The sequence below is a fragment of the Adiantum capillus-veneris genome, chromosome 7 (assembly GCF_014529385.1).
Source record: "Adiantum capillus-veneris isolate H3 chromosome 7, ASM1452938v2, whole genome shotgun sequence".
Taxonomy (NCBI): domain Eukaryota; kingdom Viridiplantae; phylum Streptophyta; class Polypodiopsida; order Polypodiales; family Pteridaceae; genus Adiantum; species Adiantum capillus-veneris.
Genome location: NC_140937.1, coordinates 111,061,751 through 111,086,116, shown reverse-complemented (window position 1 = coordinate 111,086,116; position 24,366 = coordinate 111,061,751). Strand labels below are relative to the sequence as shown.

At 44.5% G+C, this 24,366-nt stretch overlaps 1 protein-coding gene across 1 annotated transcript in view; it reads left to right on the top strand.

Annotated features, from left to right (window-relative positions):
* Nucleotides 1-24,366, top strand: part of LOC147454426 (outer envelope protein) — an 88,120-nt gene that overhangs the window by 55,857 nt on the left and 7,897 nt on the right. The window lies entirely within an intron of this gene.

Here is a 24,366-nt window from a genome sequence, read left to right as displayed (position 1 = left end):
ACTTGATAAAGAACGCCAAGATTTTCTCCACACTCATGCCAATTGCTTCTTTGAGGGCTTGCCACACGAGTTGCCACCATCTCCTCCTAAGGATCACACTATTGATTTGATACCTGGAAGCACACCACCGAACTGGCCACCTTATCGTGTTAGCCGAGCCCAGAATGAAGAGATTATAAACCAAGTGAAAGACCTTCTGGAAAAGGGTCTTATCCAGCCGAGTACTTCACCTTGTTGGGTCTAAAGGCCCTTTGGCCACCCTTGTATACAGTATTTTATTCTTTGGGTGGGAACCACCCCTAGGGTCACTTATGTGACCCTTATAGTGTGTACCCTCATAATAATAGAACATTGCATTAGTAAGTGTGGCAAAGAGCACACGCCAAGACCTACGTACGATTTCACTCTCTCTCTCTCTCTCTCTCTCTCTCTCTCTCAGGCTCGTTTGCCTGCAGAAAATCTCAACGCTACCTCTTCCTGCTGCCAGCACTCCCTTCAACTAGTATCAGAGCCTTGCTACGAAGCATCGTCTCCGCGCCGGGAAGCAGTAGCAGTCTCTCTCTCTCTCTCTCTCTCTCTCTCTCTCTCTCTCTCTCTCTCTCTCTCGATTTCAGCCCTCCCTCTCTCTCTCTCTCTACAATTTTCAGCTTTCTATCTCCTCTCACTAGAGCCCACAGCTTCTTGATGAAGCTTTGAGACTGTGCGGGTCTCGTTTTGCGATACAGCAGGGAGTATCAATCACAGAAGAAAGGGGGATTTTACAGGTGGCTGAAATTTCAGCAATTCCACAGCATTTTGATGCTTTAAAGGTGGAAATTGCATTTACAGGTTGAGGAAAATTGGGGCTTTTGGTGAAATTGCTGAAATTTACCGAAGTTTCAGAAATTAGATTGTCAAAATTTGGGGCTTTTGCTGAAATTTCATTACTTTGCAGACATTTGTGCATGTATTGCAATTTGTGAACAGTTTGAGTAGAGAATTTGAGGTTTATTCTTGAGTTTTTCAAGAAATTACGTGAAAATACACGTTTATACGCATCGGAAAGCTTATATGGCGCACATTTATGTATTTTACATGCGGGATGCTCGCCATTGAGTTGATATATTGGTGAAAATACATTTTGCAGCAGCTTTTAATCCCTTTGCAGATTTGAGGTTGATGCATATGCATTTTGGTTATACTACTGAAGTGGGAGTATTCATGCAAGGATTGTATTTCCTATTTGTGTGCTGAATTTTCAGCGTCTACTGCTGAAATTTATCCTTCTTTACTGCCACACACTTGTAGTAGTAAAGTGCTAGTAACACAGTATTACCATCCTTTGCTCTTGTACATTGACTATTGAGCCCGTAAGAGGTTAAACTCTCAGTTTTCAGCCTGCTGTCATAAAAATACAGCAGTGAATTTTTGAGTCTTTTGCACCGAAATGGCCTCTTATGCATCTACAATCAGTGAGTCGAAGTCTCTCCTTGAAATCAAAAGGTTTGACGGCTCTGGCTTTGACTTGTGGAAAGATAGAATGCAGGGAATCCTATTCCTGAAAGAGTGCGACGATGCACTTTTGGAAGTGAAACCTGCAGCTTTGTTAGATGAAGATTGGGCTAGACTTAACAAGAAAGCAATTGCTTACATCATGATGGCGGTGTCTGATGATGTGCTCACAGACATTAAGCGTCTTGACACTGCTTATGCTATCTGGAAGAAATTGACAGATACGTATGAGAACACAACTCTTGTGAATCAAGTGCATCTTATGTGAAAGCTTGTAAACATGGAGTTGGATGAGTCCAAGCTTGCATCTGAATACTTGAGTGCTTTCACAGGTGTCTTGACTCTGGTTTGTAGCCTTTTGGTGGTAAGCTCAAAGCTATCTTCTTTTTGATGACTTTGCTTGACAGTTGGGAAGCTTTGGTTGTCTCTTTGAGCAACAATGCTGCTTTGACATTTGATGGTGTACAAGTTCCTCAACTTCCAGCTGATCTTCAGCTGGCATATCTTCTGGCACATCACCCACATAGGGTCTGAGAAGACTCACATGAAACGCATTGTGAATCTTCCAACTATCAGGCAATTTCAGCCTATATGCAACATCATTGATTATGTTGCACACTTGAAAAGGCCCATAGTTACGCATGCTGAGATTTGGAAACAGTCTTTCCTTGCCCTTCATCTTCTTTAACCTTGCCTTTTCAAAGCGTAGAAGCACCCAATCACCAAGTGAAAATACCACTTCACGACGGTGACGATCAGCTGCTTTCTTTTGCTTTGCCTGAGTCTTTTCCAAGGCCACTTTGACCTTCTTGTACATTTCATCCATGTCCTGAACATACTTATCTGCTTCAAATATCGTCCTTTGTATGCAGTATGGGAGGAACTTTCTTGCCACCTTCAACTATCTCAAAAGGTGCCTTGCCAGTTGATGAATGCACTGTATTATTGTATGCATACTCCACCAATGGCAAATATTGCTCCCACTTTCTTTTATGCTCTTACACATAGCACTTCAGCAGATCTAGGACAGTAGAATTTGCCTCTTCTGACTGCCCATCTGTTTGAGGATGAAATGACGAAGAGAATTTGAGCGTGGTGCCCATATTCTCAAACAAGCCTCTCCAGAACAAACTTGTCATGCGTGGATCATGGTCGCTAACAATCGACTGTGGCATGCCATGATACTTGAAAATATTGCTCATAAACAAGCGTGCCATCTGATTTGGCTTTATCTTCTTCCTGACAGGAATAAAATGAGCCTGCTTGCTGAATCTGCAAATGATGGTCCAAATACCATCGTTTCCTGTCTGTGTTCTCGGAAGATCAAAGATAAAATCCATAGCAATACTTTCCCATGGTTTATTTGGAATAGGTAGTGGTTGCAATAACCCTGGTGCCTTTTGCCTGTCAAATTTGACATTCTGGCAAATTAGGCATTCTCGCACAAAGGCATCCACATCTCTTCTCAATGTAGGCCAATAGAAGAATGTCTCAACCGCTTTAACTGTAGCATCGATACCACGATGCCCTGCATACTGTGGGACATGACTCTCTTCTATAACTTTGCGTCGCAATGACTTTGTGACACACAATCTGCCATGCATCATCATGAACCCGTCTTTAAGAAGGTAGTGTTCATGGCGTTGTCCATCCATTAGCTGCTCGAAGACCCTTGCAAAATCTTCATCATTTTCATACTGTTCCCTCGTATCATCAAGTGCATGATGATAAGAAATTGACACAGCTGAAATTTGTGGCTTCCTTGACAAGGCATCAGCCACAACGTTCTTCTTGCCTTCCACATGCACAATCTGAAAGTGGAACATGGACAAGATATTTGCATCGCATATGCTTCTCAGATAACTTTGCCTGTGTCAAGAAGTATGGCAAGGTCTGATGGTCCGTTTGGACAACAAAGTCTGCACCTAGCAGGTAGTGTTTCCAACTTAAGAGCGCATGAATCACAGCGAGTAACTCTTTCTCATAGACTTGCATGGTCATCTCTGGCCCTTGTAGAATTCTGCTCTCATAGGCTACTACCCTGCCATCTTGCATTAGCACTGCACCAATACTAATACCACATGCGTCACACTGGACCACAAATGACTTCCTAAGATCTGGCAACACAATGACTGGATCTGAAGTCATCTTTTCCTTTAAGAGATTAAAAACTGAAATCTCTTTGTGTGTCCATCTAAAGGTGACTGCCTTCTTTTTAAGAGCATGTAAAGGTGAAGCAATCTCAGCAAAATTTCGGATAAACCTTCTATAATAGGAGCATAGTCCCAAGAAACTTCGGACATCGTGCACCGTCTTTAAATCTGGCCATGACTTGATCGCTTCAACTTTTGCAGGATCCATTCTGACACCATCCTTTGAGACAATGTGTCCTAGAAAGTGAATCTCTTCCAGAAAAAACTCACTTTTCTTTGCATTGATGAGCAACCTATGACTGCGTAGCTCTTTGAACACAATGGCCAAGTGATGCCTATGCTCTTCATTCTTTGAGTAGACTATCATGTCATCAAAGAATGTACCAACAAACTGCTGGTGCGGACGGAAAATTCTGTCCATCATCCGATTGAACGTAGCAGGAGCATTTGTGAGACCAAAGGGCATCACTAAAAATTTGTAAAGGCCAAACGTTGTTCTAAAAGCAGTCTTGTGCACATCCTCTGATCTAATGCGGATCTGATGGTACCCACTCTTTAGATCTATCCTGCTAAACATAGCTGCTATTCTTGTTCAGTGCACTGTAGTCTATGCACATACGCCATGTGCCATCCTTTTTCTGCACCAACACTAGAGAACAGAATGGGGATGAACTGGGCTGAATCAGCCCCTTTTCTAACAGCTCTTGTTCTTGGCCCTTTATCTCTTTCTGTTGAGCCGCACTAACCCTGTACGGAGGCTTATTTGGTGGGCTACTGCTTGGCACCAAATCTATCGCATGGTCCTCGGGTCTCTCTGTCGGTAATTGAGACGGTAATGAATCGGAAAAACAGTCACTATACTATTGTAGAAACATTGACCTTTCTTTATCTAGCACAAATAAATTTGATTCATCACAATCTGACACTTCACGTGCAAAAACCAAGTACGCAGAAAGATGCTTTTTCATTACAGAAGTAATAGCAGAAGCTGATACAGTGGGAATAGACTCCCCTTTAAGCTTTACATCCAGAATGTGAGTCTTTCCCTTGCTCTGTTTAGTGATCTTTTTGTTGTAAGCATCCATGATTCCCTGTACACGAAACAACCAAGGAATACCTAACAACACATCACATCCGTCCAGTGGCATGATGTAAAATTCTTCAGCATCTACATAATCCTGGATATGTAGGCGCAACTTTCCAATGATGGGTGTCAGCCTCTGTATGGCCAGGACATGCCAAACCTGCCTCTGCTGTATACCCCATCTCTTCAGGTCTGATTCCCAACTTTGAAGCCAATTCTGGGGAAATGAAGTTGGCTTTGGCACCTGGATCAAAGAACATAAGCACTGTTTGATCCCTGACCTTCCCCCATGCTCTGCAAAGCTCACTTGCATCTGAATTTGGCTTTTCGCCCACCATATCTGACACTAGATCAACCATGGGCTTCTTTCCTTTCTTGTCCTCCTTGTCTTCAGAATCAGCTGGCCTTTTCTTTGTAGGACAATTGTAAGCAATGTGGCCAGGCTGCTCACAGATGAAGCATTTGTTTTCTGACCTCAGGACCTTCTTTTGCTCTTCCGACTTGCGAGGAAAACGTCTTTTCCATTTCTTCGCTGGTCCCTTCTCTGATTCAGCGGTAGCTTTGCCTTTCCCTGCGTTGGCTGGCTCCTGAGTCCCTTTAGGAACCTCATTGGGAACGTGCTTCTTCGTTGAATTTTTCTTGGCTGATCCTTCCTTGACGCCAGTATTGAATTCACAATCTTCTCCCTTGAGCAAACCATTGCCAGTGTTTGCTACCTCGATGAGCTGCGTCAAAGTAGTGACTTTGGTCTTCGTGCAATACTTTCTCAATCCTTTGGGTAGGCCACAACAGTATTTTTCAATCTGTTCTGTCAATGGCACAAACCTATAGGAAGTTACTGGAAGTAGAGCTTTCCAAAACTTCCGATTATAGTCATCCAGATTTCTGCAAGTGGCAGCATTAAGCTGGTGCCATTCTGTCATGACATCTGCTTCAAAGTCATCAGATAACCATGCTGTTGCAAAAATCTGCTTGAAGTAAATCGATGTGGACGGAGCTTGCCCTTGCAGCAATAAAGTTGTCCACCATTGTCCCGCATTCCCTGTCAAGAAAGTGACTGCCTTGCGGACCTTTGAAGCCTCTGTAAAGTTTCCCCCTGCATAGGCCTTGTCAAACTGCGGGAGGAATGAGAGAGCCTTCTTCTTGTCATCAAACCCTGTAAAGGTCGTGAAAGTCACACCTTTGCCACCTTCTTTGTACGGAGTTGGCCTCTCCAGCGGCGTCAAATTGTCATATGGAAGTGACTGAAACATGGGAACACTGTTAGGGTTCATTTGTGTTCCCCGACCGCAATTAAGTTGACCTGGAAATGCCATATTTGGCTGCTAATTTGTAATTCCAGCCATACCAAAATTTGCCTGGGGCATCCCAAATTGGCCCTGAGTGCATTGAAACCCTGGTAGCATGCCCGTGACACCATACATGGGGTTAGGCATCATCGTTTGAGCACCCCCAAACACTGCTCCTGGCGTGTAAAACTGATTTCCAAGTGCATTACCAGCCATGCTCTGGAATACCAATCCACCTCCAAAATAGCCAGGGTGTACTGAAGGTGGTGGGTAGACTTGTTGCATAGCCTATAGGTTGCTTCCTTGCCCATTAGAACCAGCTATAGGCTGCTGAAAGGGGGCGGGCTGAATTGGTACAGCTTGAAAGACTGGCATTTGAGCCACCTGTTCTTGCACCTTAGGCACAGGTTGTGGAGACTGCATGTTCTCCGTCAAGTGTACAGGTGTTTCCTTTGACTCTGCAGTATACTCTGCAGTATGAATCACCTGTGTTCGAGCCTTAACAGGCTTTTGAATATGATCCAGTGACCCATCTTGCTGAGAAGGAAGAGAAGGTTGCAGAAAGGCTAAAAACCTCGGGTTCTGTATTACTTGTGTGAACATAGCCACAGCTGTAGCCAACTGGGTCTTGAATATATCATCATCCGTCTGTGGTGGTCTTGAAGACTCACCCACTTCATGTGTTTGTTGACCCTGTGAAGAGGAAACCTCTTCAGTCACATCATCTGGTCTGTCAGCCATAATTGCAATTCCCTATGTGTGGTCTATGATCCCCTGTGTCTTCAAGCCCAAACTGACCAAGGCTCACTTCTATGGGAAAAAGTGATTTAATCCCGGCGATGGAACCGTGAAACCGGCGTGTTCAATCCAAAAAGGGCAGTAGACTTTAGACTTAAACCTTATTTGCTTTCACCCATTTAATTTGTCGCCCACTTTACCTGTACTTTCAAGACACAACAAAGGGGAGAGGGATACAGGCTGCTAGATTGCACTTGTATGAGTAGACCCTAACTTAGGCGCCCCTTTCGGTATTTCTTTATTGTTAACAAGAGGGAATAAATGTTGTGGTTCTCTACAAGCTGCCCCGCACAAGCTTGGCTGAATTTCAACTGTTCCAGCCCGATTTCGGCAGCATAACTGTACTAGGATCCTTCACAGTCAGTATTCCCACGCATTGAATGACTTTCCCGACGCATACGGGCACTTTGCAAAACCTGGCGAGAATCTGCAACACGCTGAATTCTCTATTTTCAGCCCCGAAAATGCGTCAGACCACCTGTACAGTGGTCCCCTCGCGTCCCCGAACCTCCTGGGGGTATTAGGGACCGTTTAGGGCCAAAACCCTAAACCTGCAAAAATACACAACAGGCTGTAATTTACTGTTTTGGGCTCCGTTTCGCGTGCCGGTCACATCCGTAGCAAGTCCTCGAGCTCCCGCACCGTTAGGGCTACTTGCCCTTTGAATTGGACGAGATTTTTGGCGTGAAACCTCTCCGAATTCACCTGTGCCTGCGGGGGATTAGCCGCTAGCTAATCCAGTACCTGTGCAAGAGGCTCTTGCCTCGGCAATCGCGCATGAACCCACACAACTGTACATTGGTCAATTGAAAAGCCCACTAGAAGGGCATAACATATTGCCAAAGAGGAGAGAGAGGACAGTGCGTAGCGTGCAGGGCATCACTCTTGGCACCGCACTGTACATAGGAGGGAAAGGAAGCACTCCATAGCTCTTAACCTGTGACAAAATCTGCAAATGAGCCTCTCCCAGCTTAAAATTCAGTGCCACTTCTTCCTTGAGGAGGCAAGTGCACAGAAATGTGCCCTTGGCGCATTTACAAGCATTTTTCCGTTTCAGGTTAGCCGCTTAAAAATATCCTGACCGGTTGCCCAGTTGACTTCGCGGCAGAGTAATAAAATGTTCCCCTAGTCATACCGGAGGTAATGACGCGGACACATTTTCAGGTCCCAAAATAGCAGTTCCCTAAATTTTAGGAGATGCTGCCATTGTATCTTTCTAGGTCATCTGACCCCCTTTGTACACTGCAGCCACACCCATAACTGAAATGTAGCCTCTGTAGCAAAGGATCCACTTTGGCTAGTCAATGACCCCACTTTGGCTAACCATAGTCCTTGTCCAACCTTAGTGCTCTCTTGCCCTCAGGCCTGGACTCCCTCTGGATAGTTCCACACTAGCTATGCAATGCAGAGCAGTTAGATTTCGCGGGGGGTGCTTCCAAAAAGTGAAAATGAATCAATAATAAGAAAGAAATCAACAAAAAGGATAGATAGTAGTCACACGCTGGTGACAAGGACGGCAAAAGGAAGGAACCATTCCGAGCTTTCACCAAGAAAAGCTTTCACTAAGCTTATGAACCAACACCCCCTACCTGGAAGGGGAAGACATGGTAGTGCTTTTCGCACAAGTGAATGAACACTCTCTTTACGAGGGAAGGAACAAGTGACGACTACAGCCTGTGCTCGAGGAATCCAAGGATTGAAATCCTAGTTTATTTGATGAGCGGGTTTTGCTCTAAGATCGAGCCAAGGGATCGTCAAGTTGAGCGTCTTCGTTCTAAGGATCTTACGAAGGGAAGGTAATTTCCCAGGCTCACTGAAACTTATGTATACCTTTGGGTACATGGATAACACACGAAGATGCAGACCTATGCTAAGGGATTGGACGAGAGTTTGTTATACTCTCTTGAGCGCCTTTTTGCGCGCAAGGATATTCCGACACGAGAATCTCTATTTGAGATGTGTTCGGTAGAAGGAATTTGAGTTTCTCTACGGAGAAGAGGTTCGTTGATCATTGAGTACGCTATGTGCTTTTACCATTACAGTAGCAACTTTTGGTTGCGGTATATGTTTCTCCATGAGCGGGTCAAGTAGCATTTACGCGTTGTTGGAATAAATTCGAACTATTATGTTCGTAAGAATATAGTTCGCCAACCGTTTCAAAATGGTAAGAATTACATATGGGAGAACATCCTTGAGAATCAAAGAGGGTTCGCTCTATTGTGAACCGGGTTTGAACGTACGTTCAGAAAATGCTATGGCTAGAATCCTATTTGCCTAAGATTTTGCAAGTTGTCATTGATGCTTGCAAGGTGAATCATTTTTGATGATTTTGTAAGGAAGAGACGCTAATGGGCGTCAAGAAAACACTGCTGGTGGTAATAACTCGCAGGAGAAAAAGATTAGAAGAAAGTGCCGCCGTTCACAAGGAATCTTCGGATTGGAACCCTCCGCCTACGTTGGGCGACGGCCAAGAACAAGAACCTTCTTTAAGGTGATCGCAAACGTTGTTTGTGAAAGAAAGACATCGAGCTTAATACTCTTATGATTTGGGCATTCCCTATGTGGGAGGACATAAGAGGTTTAATACCCTCTGAACTAACAACGCAGGATTTATGCGCAATGACAGATACCTAGATTGATTTCATAGGAGGATTATTCTTCTCGGGATTGAGAAAGTGGAATTGAGTTAATAGATTTTCGGATGAGGAAACTTCCAATCTGTTGGAAAGACGTGAATGTCGAGTTCTTACATGGCTCGTAAGTTTGATGATTGGTGAAGGATATCCTCGAGATACTAGAGGAAGGACATGAACCGGTAAGGTAAGTATTGTTCTTGAATTTTGTTTAATTTAATTTTTAAGTTCTCTTTTGAGAAAGGACTAGCTCAACTCACCTTTGAGTAAGATTTGAAATTTTTCGGTTTCTCCCCGGCAGTTCAGTTGGACGTCTACAGTTGAGGACAACTGTTTATAAGTGAGAGGGATGTTGCTAAATTGGCTTTATCTAACATAAAAATAATTCTAAATGAATTATTGGATTTATAAGTGAGAGGGTTTTCTCGCTTGGAACACCCGGAAAAATAATTCTAAATGAATTATTGGAATTTTAAGTGAGAGGGTTTTTCTCACTGGAGACATCCGAGTACAGAGTATCCCTAGTGCGTCATTCAAAGTAATGACAGGAGCACTGTGAAAGGGAGTATCTGTAAGGCCACCAAGAACGGGTACTTCTGATGCGTCACATCGGATGGGTGACAGGGAGCATCAGTAAGAAGTATCCGACCATCCGGGAATGGACATCTCTGATGCGTCATAGATGGGTGACATAGAGCATCGTGAAGGGGATTGTACCGTAAGTTCGGTAGGAAAGGACTAGGTGATGGGTATTCCTGATGCGTCACAAGGTGGGTGACGGGTGCATCGGGAAGGGGATATCCATAGTCGAGAGGAAATCCGAACTGGAAAAGAGGAATACGCGTAAAGAGGCAAGCACAAGAATAAAGATGGGTTCCGAGAAGCTTTTCTTAAAAAGCGGAATATGTTAACGAGTTTTCCGGGAAGGGCAGACACTTTCCCGCGAGGAATCTATGTTTGCATTGCATTTGTGCATGTGGTTGCATCCAGGGACGCCTCGGAAGTGTTGTGAAAGGCATTGTTTTTAACTTATAAGGTTTTATTGAGTTTTTGGGCAGATTCAGACCAATTTTAAAATATGCCGGCCGTCCACTTAATAAGTGGACAACCACTTAGAAAATAAAGCAACAAAACCAGCTAGCGAATTCTCTCTCCCTATTTCAAGTAGAACAGAAAAAAAAAAACCCGGCCACGATCTCTACGCGAGCAGCTATTCGTGCCGTGGTCAAGGAGCTATAAAAGCACCACTTGCCCTCACTGAAAAGGAGTTGCCAGCTCCAGCAAGAGAAGACTCTGCCGCCAGAAGACGCGAGAGATCACGAGACTACGAAGCACGGAAGTCTCTTTTCCCGCACAAGCGACAGGTATCTATTGTGGATTCGCCATACGAATTGTTGTCGTGTGTTTGCGTGTGTGTTTGCAGGTACTTCATCGCAAAGGAGAAGCGAGAAGGCTTCGGCCTACGCTTGGGAATTCCGGAAACGGAATTTGGAAATTGTCTGCGGAGTCTCAACTCCGAGTACAGACGGAAAAAGGATTGAGAGCTTGTCTCTTGGATTTCCCTTACGGGAAGGAACGACCATCGAGTCAGAGATTTAGAACGAAGGGGTTTTCTCCAGTTCTTGTGCTTGTAAAAAGATTCTTCCTAATAAAGAATTCTCTTTAAGGGGGGGGGACCAGCCCATCTTCTGGTCCCAAGTACTGTGTCGATCTTCTCACTCTCTCTCTCTCTCTCTATTTATTTCTCTCTATATCCTTTGGCTTCAGTATTAAGTGATAAATTCTATTTATCCGAGTATATTTTATATTGTTATGTGCTCCCGTTTGTGACAAAAGGTGCTTGAGAGATTTAATATGGCTGATGCTAAGCCTCTTGGTATGCCGTTACCACCACACACAAAGCTTAGCAAGCATGATTGCCCAAAAGATGCTGAAGCGACCCATGCTATGAAAGGTATTCCTTATGCATCAGCTTGTGGGTCTTTGGCATATGCCATGGTTACTACACGCCCAGATATTGCTAATGCAGTGGGAGTTGTTAGCAGGTTTATGTCTAACCCTGGCAAACCACATTGGGAGGCAGTAAAAAGCATTTTCAGGTACTTGAAAGGTACACAAGACACATGCATATGTTATGGAAAGGGTACATTGTCTATGCGGGGATTTTGTGGTTCGAACATGGCAGGTGATCTTAACACTCGGAAATCTACCAGTGGTTATGTCTTTACATTGGCTGGTGGAGCTATTTCTTGGTGTTCAAGACTGCAAAAGATTGTTGCATTGAGCACTACACAGGCTGAATATATTTCAGTCACAGAGGCTTCAAAAGAAGCCATTTGACTTGGCCGTCTTGTGACGACTTTTGGTCTTCCAGCTCATGCTCCAGTGCTTGGTTGTGATAGTCAGAGTGCAGTTTGCTTGGCTAAAAATGCCATGTTCCATGCTTGTACAAACACATTGATGTGTGGTACCATTTTATACGCCAAGTGCTGGAAGATGGCCTTGTCACACTGACAAATGTCAAAACACAGGATACTCCCGTAGATGTTCTCACTAAGTGTCTTGCTAAGACACAACATCAGCATTGCCTTCTGTAACAGACTTGGACAAGAATCAATCACGACAGCACCAAATAACCACTTCAAAACAGTTCACAGATCACAATAGATTTGCACTGGCCCGGCGGAGTTCCGTGCCTAGAGATGTTGGCCCCAAAGACCGGCGCCCCTTTCGGTATTTCTTTTTGTATTAATCAGTTCAAAGTACAAGAGAGTGGTTCGGGCTTCACTCTCAGACTCTGCATCCAAATGCTCTGCCGAGTGTGAGCCCTAGCAACATATTTATTGATTACAAGGGATGCCAAAAGCAGAGCCCCAAAAGCTTCAAATCAAAAGCATAAAATAATAGCAAAAGCTCTTCTCTCTCAAACTCTCGTGAGGGCTTTAATAAAATAAAGCAAAGTCTCTCTCTCCTCAAATTGCGTTGAGAAAAAGCATCAATTGAGGCAAAAGCTAGCTCACGCAAAAAGCATCAGTTGCCGCAATTTACGGGATTTTGCCATGTCATCACCTAAGCGCATTTTCCGGGAGTATCAGCCTGCTGCCCTAGGGTTAGGGTTAGGGTTTATGACAGTTTTTAGGGTTAGGGTTAGGGTTAGGGTTAGGGTTAGGGTTAGGTTTTCTGGCAGATTTTAGGGTTTGCAGGTTTTAGGGTTAGGGTTTCCAAAATTAGGGTTTTCAGCAGCAGTCAGGGTTAGGGTTTCCCGCATGCTCTCGGACAAACACGTCCTCACTTTGTGACATACCCCCCTCTTGAAAGCATTGTAATCGTTTTCGATTACGCCTGCAAAATAGACAGAGGCCATAAACCGTCTTAGCAGACACTGACTGTTAGTACCTACGTACTAGGAAACACACATCTAGCACATGTACCAATCGACAGTCACATCACAGGACATCACAGAACATCACATGACATTCAATATTCATTCGGATCTTAGACCATGATTTATCGGTAATGTAGCTAGCATTCGCATCTAGATCCAATCGGGACCTCATTGATGTCCGATTGACTAACCCCTATTGTAACCATGTCTATTCGAGATCAAGCAGACCAAAATGCTGCAGTCATTTCGTCTATCAGTTCCTGCACTTAAAAAGAAGTCAAGAACAAATCAGTATCATATTCAGGAATTCCATTTCATAAAGTCATACAGCAGAATATTGTCAGCTTTAAGTATCCCTGAAGCTCGAAGAGACATCAATGACTCTAGTATCTAAATCAAGGCATCTGTTGACAAAGGACCGGAGTGACTCCCCTCTTGTGCATCCCATTGCACCAAATCTCCGGCCAAGTTGAATTCTGGGTTCCATTTGGAGTAGTCTATGCTAAACCAAAAGTATCGAGGTAAAGTTTCACAATCTGAGGAGTATTTGCTAGGTCCTCCTCCTCCATCCACTTCGCATCTAATGCAGGGTAGTTCTTGAACTTAACCAAGAACCGCCTTCGGACTTTACCTTTATTCTTCGTATCCTTATGTGCCAAAATCTGTTCAGGAACAAGGATCTCCTCGTTTTCTTCCACTTCGGGTTGCTCATCAGGCTCCCCATCATTAGGCACATCACCTTTAAAAGGTTTCAAGAGACTCACATGAAATGCATTGTGAATCCTCCAAGTATCAGGCAGTTTCAGTCGGAAGGAGACATCATTTATCTTTTTAGTGATCTGGAAAGGGCGGTAGTATCGCATACTAAGCTTTGGAAAAAGCCTCTCCTTTCCCTTTTTCTTTCTCAGGCGTGCCTTCTCAAAATGTAAGAGCACCCAATCATCCTCCTTCAATTTCAAGTCGCGTCGATGGCGATCCGCTGCCTTCTTCTGTCGTTCTTGAGATTTCTGTAAAGCCTCGCGGACGTTGGCAAAAGCCGTGTCTAAGTCGCGCGTATACTCATCAGCTTTAAAAATCCTATCTTTCGTGCTTAGGAAGGGTGGAACCTTCATTGCACCTTCAACAATCTCAAATGGCGCCTTCCCCGTCGAAGAGTGTATCGTGTTATTGTAGGCAAATTCCACCAAAGGTAAGTACTTTTCCCATTGAGTCTTCTGATCCGAGATATAAGACTTCAATAAATCTAAAATCACTGAATTGGCAATCTGAGATTGCCCGTCAGTCTGCGGGTGGAACGATGACGAGAACTGCAACCGCGTGCCAATGTTCTCCCAAATTGCCTTCCAAAACAAACTCGTAAATCTGGGGTCACTGTTGGAGACAATCGTCTCAGGCATGTTATGTAATCTGAAGATCTGGGTCACAAACAGTCTCGCTAAGTGATTTGGCTTGACTGTTTTCTTCACTGGAATGAAATGAGCCTGCTTGCTAAATCTGTCAATAACAGTCCAGATACCATCGTGACCACTCTGTGTTCTCGGGAGATCAAAAATGAAATCCATTGTAATACTTTCCCAGGGGCGGGTGGGTATGGGTAAAGGCTGTAACAATCCCTGTGCTTTATGCCTGTCGAACTTGACCTTCTGGTATACCAAGCAACTGCGCACAAACTGTTCCACATCCTTCTTGAGTCTCGGTCAAAAGAAGTATCTCTCTACCCCTTTCATGGTGGTAGCAATGCCGTGGTGACCCATAAAAGGTGGACAGTGGCATTCAGTCATAACCTTTCCCCTCAACGGTTGTGTAACGCACAACATGGTTTTTCTCATTAAGTAGCCATCCCGAATTGAGTATCCTGCTACTGTCTCCCCATCCTGTATCCGTGTGAAAACATCTGCAAAATCTGTATCTGTGGCATACTGATCGACCATATCCTCGAAGCTCCTATGATGTATCGCGGAAATAGCCAGAACCAACGGCTTCCGAGACAAAGCATCTGCCACCACATTCTTCTATCCCTGAACATGGACAATCTGGAAGTGAAACTGTGACAAGATGTTCGCCCACCGCATCTGCTTTTCCGAAAGTTGCTTCTGTGACAAGAAGTAGCGTACACTCTGATGGTCTGTAAAGACAATAAAATCCGCTCCGAGTAGGTAATGTCGCCACTGAGTAAGAGCATGGATAACCGCCAGAAGCTCTTTCTCATAAATATGTGCTGTCACTTCCGGCCTTGAGAACAATCGGCTCTCGTAATCTATGACTTGGCCTTCTTGCATTAAGACCGCACCAAGACTACGACCACAAGCATCACAATATATTTCAAATGACTTCTGCAAGTCCGGCAAAGTCAAAACTGGTCCTGTAGTCATTTTCTCTTTCAATGTCTGAAAGGCAGTCACCTCTGTGGGTCCCCACGAGAAAGGGACTCCTTTCTGTCTCAAGATATGCAAAGGGGAAGCAACCTCTGCAAACTTTCGAATGAAACGCCTGTAGTACGAACACAGTCCCAAGAAGCTTCTAACTTCATGGACATTCTTCAAATCGGGCCAATCACGGATAGTCTCTATCTTGGCCGGATCCATTTGCACTCCTGCTGTTGACACAATGTGTCCCAAAAAGTGTATCTCTGGTAGAAAAAATTTATTGTTCTTTGCATTAATCACTAACTTGTGATCTCGTAATGCTTGAAAGACCTGAAGCAGATGATCTCTGTGTTCTGCCTCATTCTTGGAGAAAACAATGATATCGTCAAAGAAAGTGCCAACAAATAACCTTTGCTCTCGAAAAATCATGTCCATCATCCGGTTAAATGTCGCAGGAGCATTGGTTAAGCCAAAAGGCATCACCAAAAACTCAAATAACCCAAAAGTCGTCCGAAAAACCGTCTTGTAGACGTCTCCCGGCGCGATTCTGATCTGCTGATATCCACTCTTCAAATCAATCCTGCTAAAGCACGAGGATCCCTGTAATCTGTCGAGTATATCATCGATCCTAGGAATCGGGTATCTGTTCTTGATGGTGATTTTGTTGAGAGCTCTGTAATCGATGCACATTCTCCAAGATCCGTCTTTCTTCAAAACCAACAACATTGGAGAGCAATACAGTGAAGTACTAGGCTGGACAAGACCCTTTTCCAAGAGGTCTTTCACTTGGTTTATAATCTCTTCATTCTGTGCTCGGCTCACATGGTAAGGTGGCCGGTTCGGTGGTGTGCTTCCAGGTATCAGATCAATGGTATGATCTTCAAGACGAGCACGTGGTAACTCGCCTGGCAGGCCCTCTAAGAAGCAATCGGCATGAGAGTGTAGAAAATCTTGGCGTTCTTTATGAAGTTTAGACATATTTGTCCTATCCTCATCACTCAACTCTTTCATAAAGATCGAGTAAACAAATAGACTGGATTTCATTAATTTAGAAATGGCCGAGGCCGATACAATAGGGATAGACTCGCCCTTTAGTTTAATATCAAGTACAATTGTTATGCCCTTCTCTGTAGTCAATGTCGCTTTCCTCGCCCGATAATCGACCACGGCGTTGTTCTTGTGGTACCAGGGAATCCCTAAGAGAACATCACAACCTTCCAAAGGCATTATGAAAAAGTCCTCATGCCCCAAATACCCCTGACAATGCAACCAAAGTTTGCCAATGATAGGTGTAATGGCTACGTCCCTGCCTGGTGCCGCTAGAACAGCCTCCGCAAGTGGTCCCATCCGATTGGGAGTGATCTCGAGCCGTGCTGCCAATTCCGGTGAAATGAATGTGGCCTTGGCTCCTCCATCAAAGAAGATTAGGGCCTCTTGGTCTTTCACTTTGCCCCAAGCTCGACAAAGTTCTGTACTCTCGTTCATAGTGTTGGGATCGGTACCCACAGAATCTGGAACCAGTCCCGTTTTCATCTTGCCTTTTCTTACACGTTCCTCAGCTGCTCTCGAACTCTAAGGGTCCTTATCGTTTCGTTCTTTCTGTGCCTTTTTAGGGCACTTCGCGGAGATATGTCCAAATCCCCCGCATCCAAAGCACTTCCCTTCCCTAATAAAGCGAGCTCTCTCTTGAAGAGTAAGCTTGGGTCGTGCATCCTTCTTTTCTGGGTTGCTCTTTCTCTTTCTACTTTCATTCGCTGAAGTCTGTTCTGCTCGTTGTGTCATGACCTCATCGGTGGGGTAGCTCAGACTGCCAGAGTGAATGGCAAAGCTCCTTTTCGCATGACTCATCAACTCCTGAATAGAAGCTGACTTCTGTTCCAAGCAGTGATCTCGGATCTCTGTAGGTAGACCCAAAGTGAACCGCTCAATCTGTTCTCTGAACGAGATCTTCTTGAATGAAGAGGCGGGTAGAAAAGAGCTCCAGAATCTCTCGCAATAAGCATCCATTGTATCTCTCTTGGTCATCTGAAGATGGTTCCAAGCAGCTCGTATATCGCGTTCATACTCTTGTGTCAACCAAGAAGAAAAATTTCAGCTATTTAATTGGCGCAGTTTTGTTTAAAAGAAGCGTGGACCACCAAGTTCGAGCATTCCCCTTAAAGTAAGTGGTAGCTCTCCAAATCTTGGAGTGCTCTGAATAGCGTCCTCCCGCGAAAGCGATGTCAAACTGCTGTATAAAAGACAAAGCCTTCGAAGCATCTTTATATCCTGAAAAAATATTAAATTTGATGGCATGTCCACCTTCCTTAGACTCTCGGACTTTCTTGTTTTTATCTTCCAAAAAGTCATGCTGGTTGGCTTTATAAAAATTCTTCTTGTTAGCATAAAAGTTGCCTTCATCAGAGTCTGAACTGTTTGTAGACGAGTCCTCTGTAGAACTGTCACTCACTGAGCGAGATTTAGACTTCTTTGCCTTTTTCTTGCCCTTTCCGAAGCGTTGTTTCTTGCTTCGCTTTTTGCCTTATTTGTCTTCTTTGCTTGAATCTGAAGAGCTAGAAGAATTGTCAGAAGAAGAAGAAGAAGAAGAACTGGGTACTCCTTTAAATCGAACACGCTTCTTCTGTTTCTTTGCCTTTTCAAATGTTGACTGACGACCCAAGTAACCCGGGAAGTCGGTGCCTTTCTTTTGCTTTTTGCTGTGCTTTTTAGCTTTGTTCTGCGCGTCAAAAAGCTGAGCAATCCGTGCATCAACCACGTCTTCTAATTCCTTCTCTGTATACTTCTTGGGAACAGGAGGTTTCTTGTCGTTTGTTTCGGGGGTGGTGTGGTGGTTCTCTGCTACTCCATATGCACCTCCTCCAAAGAGGTCTTGCTCATATATTTTGCCATCTTTGGGTCCTTGACAAAATTGAGCATCATCTTTGTTGCATCGTTGATCAACTATCGGCGCTCTATCTCTCGATGCTCCGCCTGAGTAGGCCGAGGCGGGCCATACTCTTCTCATGAATCTTCGTTGTGGTCTCTTCTCGCATCTCCGGATGCAGAAGGTGTCGACTGATCCTTGTCTGAAGCCATAGGTGCCACGGAAAAAAAATTTGGGATTGGATTTCCCGTAGAAGAGAAATCGGCCGTGCTCTGATACCACTGTAACAGACTTGGACACTCCAAGTCAAGAATCAATCACGACAGCACCAAATAACCACTTCAAAACAGTTCACAGATCACAATAGATTTGCACTGGCCCGGCGGAGTTCCGTGCCTAGAGATGTTGGCTCCAAAGACTGGCGCCCCTTTCAGTATTTCTTTTTGTATTAATCAGTTCAAAGTACAAGAGAGTAGTTCGGGCTTCACTCTCAGACTCTGCGTCCAGATGCTCTGCCGAGTGTGAGCCCTAGCCACATATTTATTGATTACAAGGGATACCAAAAGCAGAGCCCCAAAAGCTTTAAATCAAAAGCATAAAATAATAGCAAAAGCTCTTCTCTCTCAAGCTCTCTTGAGGGCTTTAATAAAATAAAGCAAACTCTCTCTCTCCTCAAATTGCGTTGAGAAAAAGCATCAACTGCCGCAAAAGCTAGCTCACCCAAAAAGCATCAGCTGCCGCAATTTACGGGATTCTTCCACGTCATCACCTCAGCGCATTTTTTGGGAGTATCAGCCTGCTGCCCTAGGGTTAGGGTTAAGGTTTATGCCATCAAGAATAGATTTTCGATTCCAAGGATCGACGATATTCTTGACCGACTATGGATCCTCTTGGTTCAATAGGTTTGATTTGAAAAGCGGATATCATCATATCAGAATCGCGTCGGGAGATGTCTGCAATACAGCCTTTCGGTCGAGCTTCGGTTTGTATGAATTTTTTGTGATGCCTTTTGGCCTTACCAATGCTCCAGCGACTTTCAACCGAATGATGGATAGGATTTTCAGAGAGTACAAATCGTTTGTCATCACTTTCTTTGATGACATTATAGTCTTCTCCAAGGATGAAGCAGAACATAGACACCATCTGCTTCAGGTCTTTCAGGCATTGTGAGATCACAAGTTAGTTATCAATGCCAAAAAGAGTGAATTTTTCTTGCCGAAGATACACTTTTTGTGACACATCGTCTCAACAACAGGAGTACAGATGGACCCGGCCAAGATTGAGACTATATGTGATTGGCCCGATTTGAAGAATGTTCATGAAGTTAGAAGCTTCTTGGGCTTATGTTCTTACTACCGGCGGTTCATTCGAAAGTTTGTAGAGGTAGCTTCCCCTTTGCACATTTTGACACTGAAAGGAGTCCCTTTCTCGTGGGGATCCACAAAGGTGATAGCCTTTCAGACATTGAAACAGAAATTGACTACGGGACGAGTATTGACTTTGCCGGATTTGCAAAAGTCATTTGAAGTATATTGTGATGCTTGTGGTCGTAGTCTGGGAGCGGTCTTAATGCAAGAAGGCCATGTCATTGCCTATGAGAGCCGATTGTTTTCAAGGCCGGCAGCACAGATTTATGAAAAAGAGCTTTTGGCAGCTATACATACTCTTACTCAATGGCGACATTACCTACTCGGAGCCGATTTTACGGTCTTCACTGATCATCAGAGTTTATGCTACTTCTTGTCACAAAGACAGCCTTCGGAAAAGTAGATGTGGTGGGCTAACGTCTTGTCACAGTTTCACTTCCAGATTGTCCATGTTCAAGGACAGAAGAACTTGGTGGCAGATGCTTTGTCCCGAAAGCCGTTAGTCTTGGCTATTTCCCCGAGGACATTGTTGATCAGTACGCCACAGATCCAGATTTTTCAAATGTATTCACTTGAATACAGAATCGGGAGGTAGTAGCAAGATATTCCATACGGGATGGCCACTTGATGAAGAAAACGATGTTGTGCATTACAAAGCCGTTGAGGGAAAAGGTTCTGACTGAATGACATTGTCGGCCTTTTACGGGTCACCCCGGCATCGACACCACCTTGAAAGGTGTGGAGCGTTACTTCTTTTGGCCGAGACTCAAGAAGGACGTGGACGATTTTGTATGCAGTTGCTTGGTATGCCAAAGGTCAAGTTTGATAGGCATAAAGCACAGGGATTGTTACAGCCTTTACCCATTCCCATTAGCCCCTGGGAAAGTATTGCTATGGATTTCATTTTTGATCTTCTGAAGACACAGAGTGGGCATGATGGTATTTGTATTGTCATCGATAGATTTAGCAAGCAAGCTCACTTCATTCCAGTGAAGAAAACAGTCAAGCTGGATCATTTAGCGAGACTGTTCATTGCTTAGATTTTCAAATTACATGGCATGCCTGAGACAATAGTCTTTGACAGAGATCCCCGATTCACGAGTTTGTTTTGGAAGGCTATTTGGGAGAACATTGGCACATGGTTGTAGTTCTTGTCATCTTTCCACGCAGACAGATGGGCAATCTGAGATTGCAAAGTCAATCGTATTGGATTTATTGAAGTCTTACATTTTTGAGCAGAAGATCAATGGGATTTTTTTTTGCCCTTGGTGGAATTCGCCTACAAAAACACGATCCACTCTTCGACGGGGAAGGCGCCATTTGAGATCATTGAAGGTGCTCCGAAGGATGTCGGCGCAAGAGACGACTCCCAGGCACTGCTTCTCCAGAAGGGCCTTGATGTTATCCACCACCTCGAAACTTGCACTGGGCTCCCCCTGGCAAGCGTCTCCATACCCCCAGCTTTTCCCTTCTCAGGCTTTCCGTGTTGGAGCTGTAGTGATCAAAACTTACTATGCAAGTCTTCGTATTCATGTATGGTCACATTCGGGCCTTGTATTCCACGTTTGTTCCACCCTTCCTTAGCACAAAATATAAGATCTTTGAAGCCAACCAAAACACGAGGGACTTGGACACTGCTTTTGCCAAGGTCCGGGAGGCTTTAGCGAAATCTCAGGAAAGACACAAGAAGGCAGCAGATTGACACCGTCGTGATTTGAAATTAAAGGAAGATGATTGGGTGCTCTTACGTTTTGAGAAGGCACGCCTAAGAAAGTAAAAGGGAAAGGAACGGTTTTTTCCAAAGCTTAGCATGAGGTACTATGGTCCTTTCAAGATAAAAGAAAAGATAAATGATGTCTCCTTTAGATTGAAGTTGCCCGGTACTTGGAAGATTCACAATGCGTTTCATGTGAGTCTATTGAAGCCTTTTAAAGGTGATGTGCCCGATGATGGGGAGCCTGATGAGCAACCCAAAGTGGAGGAGATTCTCGTTCCAGAACAGATTTTGGCACACAAGGACAGAAAGATAAGAGGTAAAGCGATTAGGCGGTTCTTGGTTAAATTCAAGGACTATCTTGCATTGGATGTGAAGTGGATGGAGGAGGAGGACCTAGCAGATACTCCTCAGATTTTGGAACTTTACCTTGAAGCATCCGTTTTAGCATAGTCTACTCCAATAGAACCCCGATTTCAGCATTGGTGAATCTAGTGCAGCGGGTTTGCACAAGAGGGGAGTCACTCTACTCCTTTGTCAACGGATTAACCGGATTTTGAATAGAGTCACTGATGTCCCTTTGGGTTTCAAGGATACTGATTGGCTGATAGTATTCTGCTGCATGACTTTATGAATTGGAATTCCCGAAAATGACAATGAAAATGGCTGATTTGTGCTTGACTTGTTTGAGTGAGGAACTGAAAGACGGAATGACCCCCCCCCCCGCCCCAGTCCCTCAAGCACCCCTAAGGGCTTCCCACTAGGGGTGCGTTGCACCCAAGGGACCTCCCTTTGGTGCCCCTGCCCTCCCTATCTGCTCCTTAGATCCCAGGTCGGCCAGCTGTCCACTAGCCCCCACAATTGGAAAAATGGGGGAGTGAGAGAAGAAAAAGGCACCGAAAAAATCTGGCAAGGCTGGGAAAGATATTCCCAGCCTGCAGGAGAGTGATGACCATGGAACAAAGCTAAAACCCCCGGCTAAACATGGCTAAACACATCCCGACATGAGAAAACATCCTCACACTGGCCGGGCACATCCACAAAACAGCCCTCACTTCCCGTCGCCTCTCCCTGGGAGAAACTGGGACCAAGTGAATGAATCTAGAGAGATGCCATAACTCTAACAAATGGATTCTCACGTTCTTGAGGGGTTTGTGGCTAGCTAAAGTCAATGCATTTTTTGGTGGCATGGTAGATGTTGGAAATAGAGTTGCAGGAATGAACGCGAAGTAGATGTTGGAAATACAACTACATTTTTTGGTGGCATGGTAGATGTTGGAAATACAGTTGCAGGAATGCACACGACGTTGGAGAAGATGGAGGAGGAGCACACACAACACAGGAAGTAGTATTACTAATTGTGCCAATACAGAGATAAGGCTTGCCCTAGAATGATGGGCTTTTATATAAGTTGGGAGAAAGAACCTCCTTAAGAGGGAAAAAAGTGTCCCGGTGGTCCTAATTATGTTCACACACATCATTGCTATAATATGGTACTATCAATTTCGGGCCAGTGGGTTTCTTCTTTTGTTTCTTGCCCTTCTCTTCCCTGTTGAAGTGGACACTGCCTTGTCTGATGGATAAGTCAAGGAGCCGGAATGCATGGAAAAACTGTCCTTAGCATGCACCATGAGCTTTTGAATGCTATGAGACTTTTCCTTTAAACAGTACCGCTTGATCTCTTTTGATGGACCACAACAAAACCGCTCCATCTGCTCGAGAAAGGGAATCTTCTCAAAAGAAGCTACTAGCAAAAATGTATCCCTAAACCTTTGGTAGTAAGTGGCCAAAATGTCTTCCTTTATCATTCTGAGATGATTCCAAGCTGTGATGACACCCTCTTCGTACTCCTCTGTCAACCATGCTAAAGTGAAGAGTCTTGAACTTTACCCACGTCTTTGGTGCTTCCTTGTGAAAAACGCACGGTCGACCACCATGTCTATGCATTACTTTAAGAAAAGACACCACCTTTTGTATTTGGAGGCTTCTGAGAAACGACCCCGAGAAAAAGCGATGTCAAACTCGTGTATGAATGCAAGAGTTCAATGGGCATCCTTGAAGCGTGAAAAAGTTCAAACCGTATAGCTTGACCCGCATCCTTGAACTCCTTGGTCTTCTTTTTCTTTTTCTCCAAATAATTATATGGGGTTGGCCGCATAAGGTGGTTTTGCTTTGTACCATTGATAGTCCCGAAGGTGTGGGAATCACTGTTTGAACTATCAGAATAGGACGAGATGTCCTCGAAACTGCTAGAATGCTTTCAGTGCTTTCTAGACTTCTTGGATATGCTTTTCTTTGTCTTCTCCGCTTCTTCCACCTCTTTTCCTCCTCACTGGAATCCCAGGAAGAGGAACTCTTTGAATTGTCTGAAGACGAAGATGAAGATAGAGGACTGGGATCATTCTCGAATCGAACATGCTTCTTGGATCCACTTGCTTCCTCGAAAATTGATTTCTGGCCTAGGGAGCCGGGATATTCCTCCAATTTGCTTTTCTTCTAAAAATGCTTTTTGCTCTTCAGCAACTGATTGACTCTGTGTTCAAGAGCGTTGTCAAACTCTTCTTGCGAGTACAATTTCTTCTTTTCTTCACCTGACTTTGCTTTTGTCTTCATGGCCGACTTGAGAGGTGAGTGGACGGCGTCTCGCCATCAAGAGTGAACCTTGTCAAGCGGGTGATTTAACGTCGATACTTAGTTCTGTCGAGATCGTCCGTGAGATACTTCACCCGGTCTTCTCCCGATTCCTCTGAAGGAGGCTTGCTCCTGTTAGGATCTCCGTTGGTACCCTGCGTTCCCTCGTTGGGATTGGAGTGCTCTCCATCTGCTCGGAGTTGGATTGTCGGTGGAACACTTTCCTCTCCATCGAATTCACTGCTAGAACCCATTTGTGCTGCAGGGAAAAAGATCGGATCGTCTGTAGGAGAAGAATCGTCTAGGCTTTGATACCACTGTAACAGGCTCCAAGCGAGAAATCAATAGTAACACACGTGAGAAACTGCAACGAGAGAAGAGGAGAGTCGACACGAAGCGGTGGAATTCTGCTTCCAAATGTAGTGGCCCCAAAGTTTGGCGTCCCTTTCGGTACTTCTTTCTTTATTACTTCGCAGAAGTACAATAGCTAGGTCTGTGCTCTGCTGCGCTACAATTGGAATGCTAGAGGGTAGTACATATTTAAAGGCCCTTGGCCTAAAAGCACTTGACTTGAAAAGTTATGCTCTCCCAA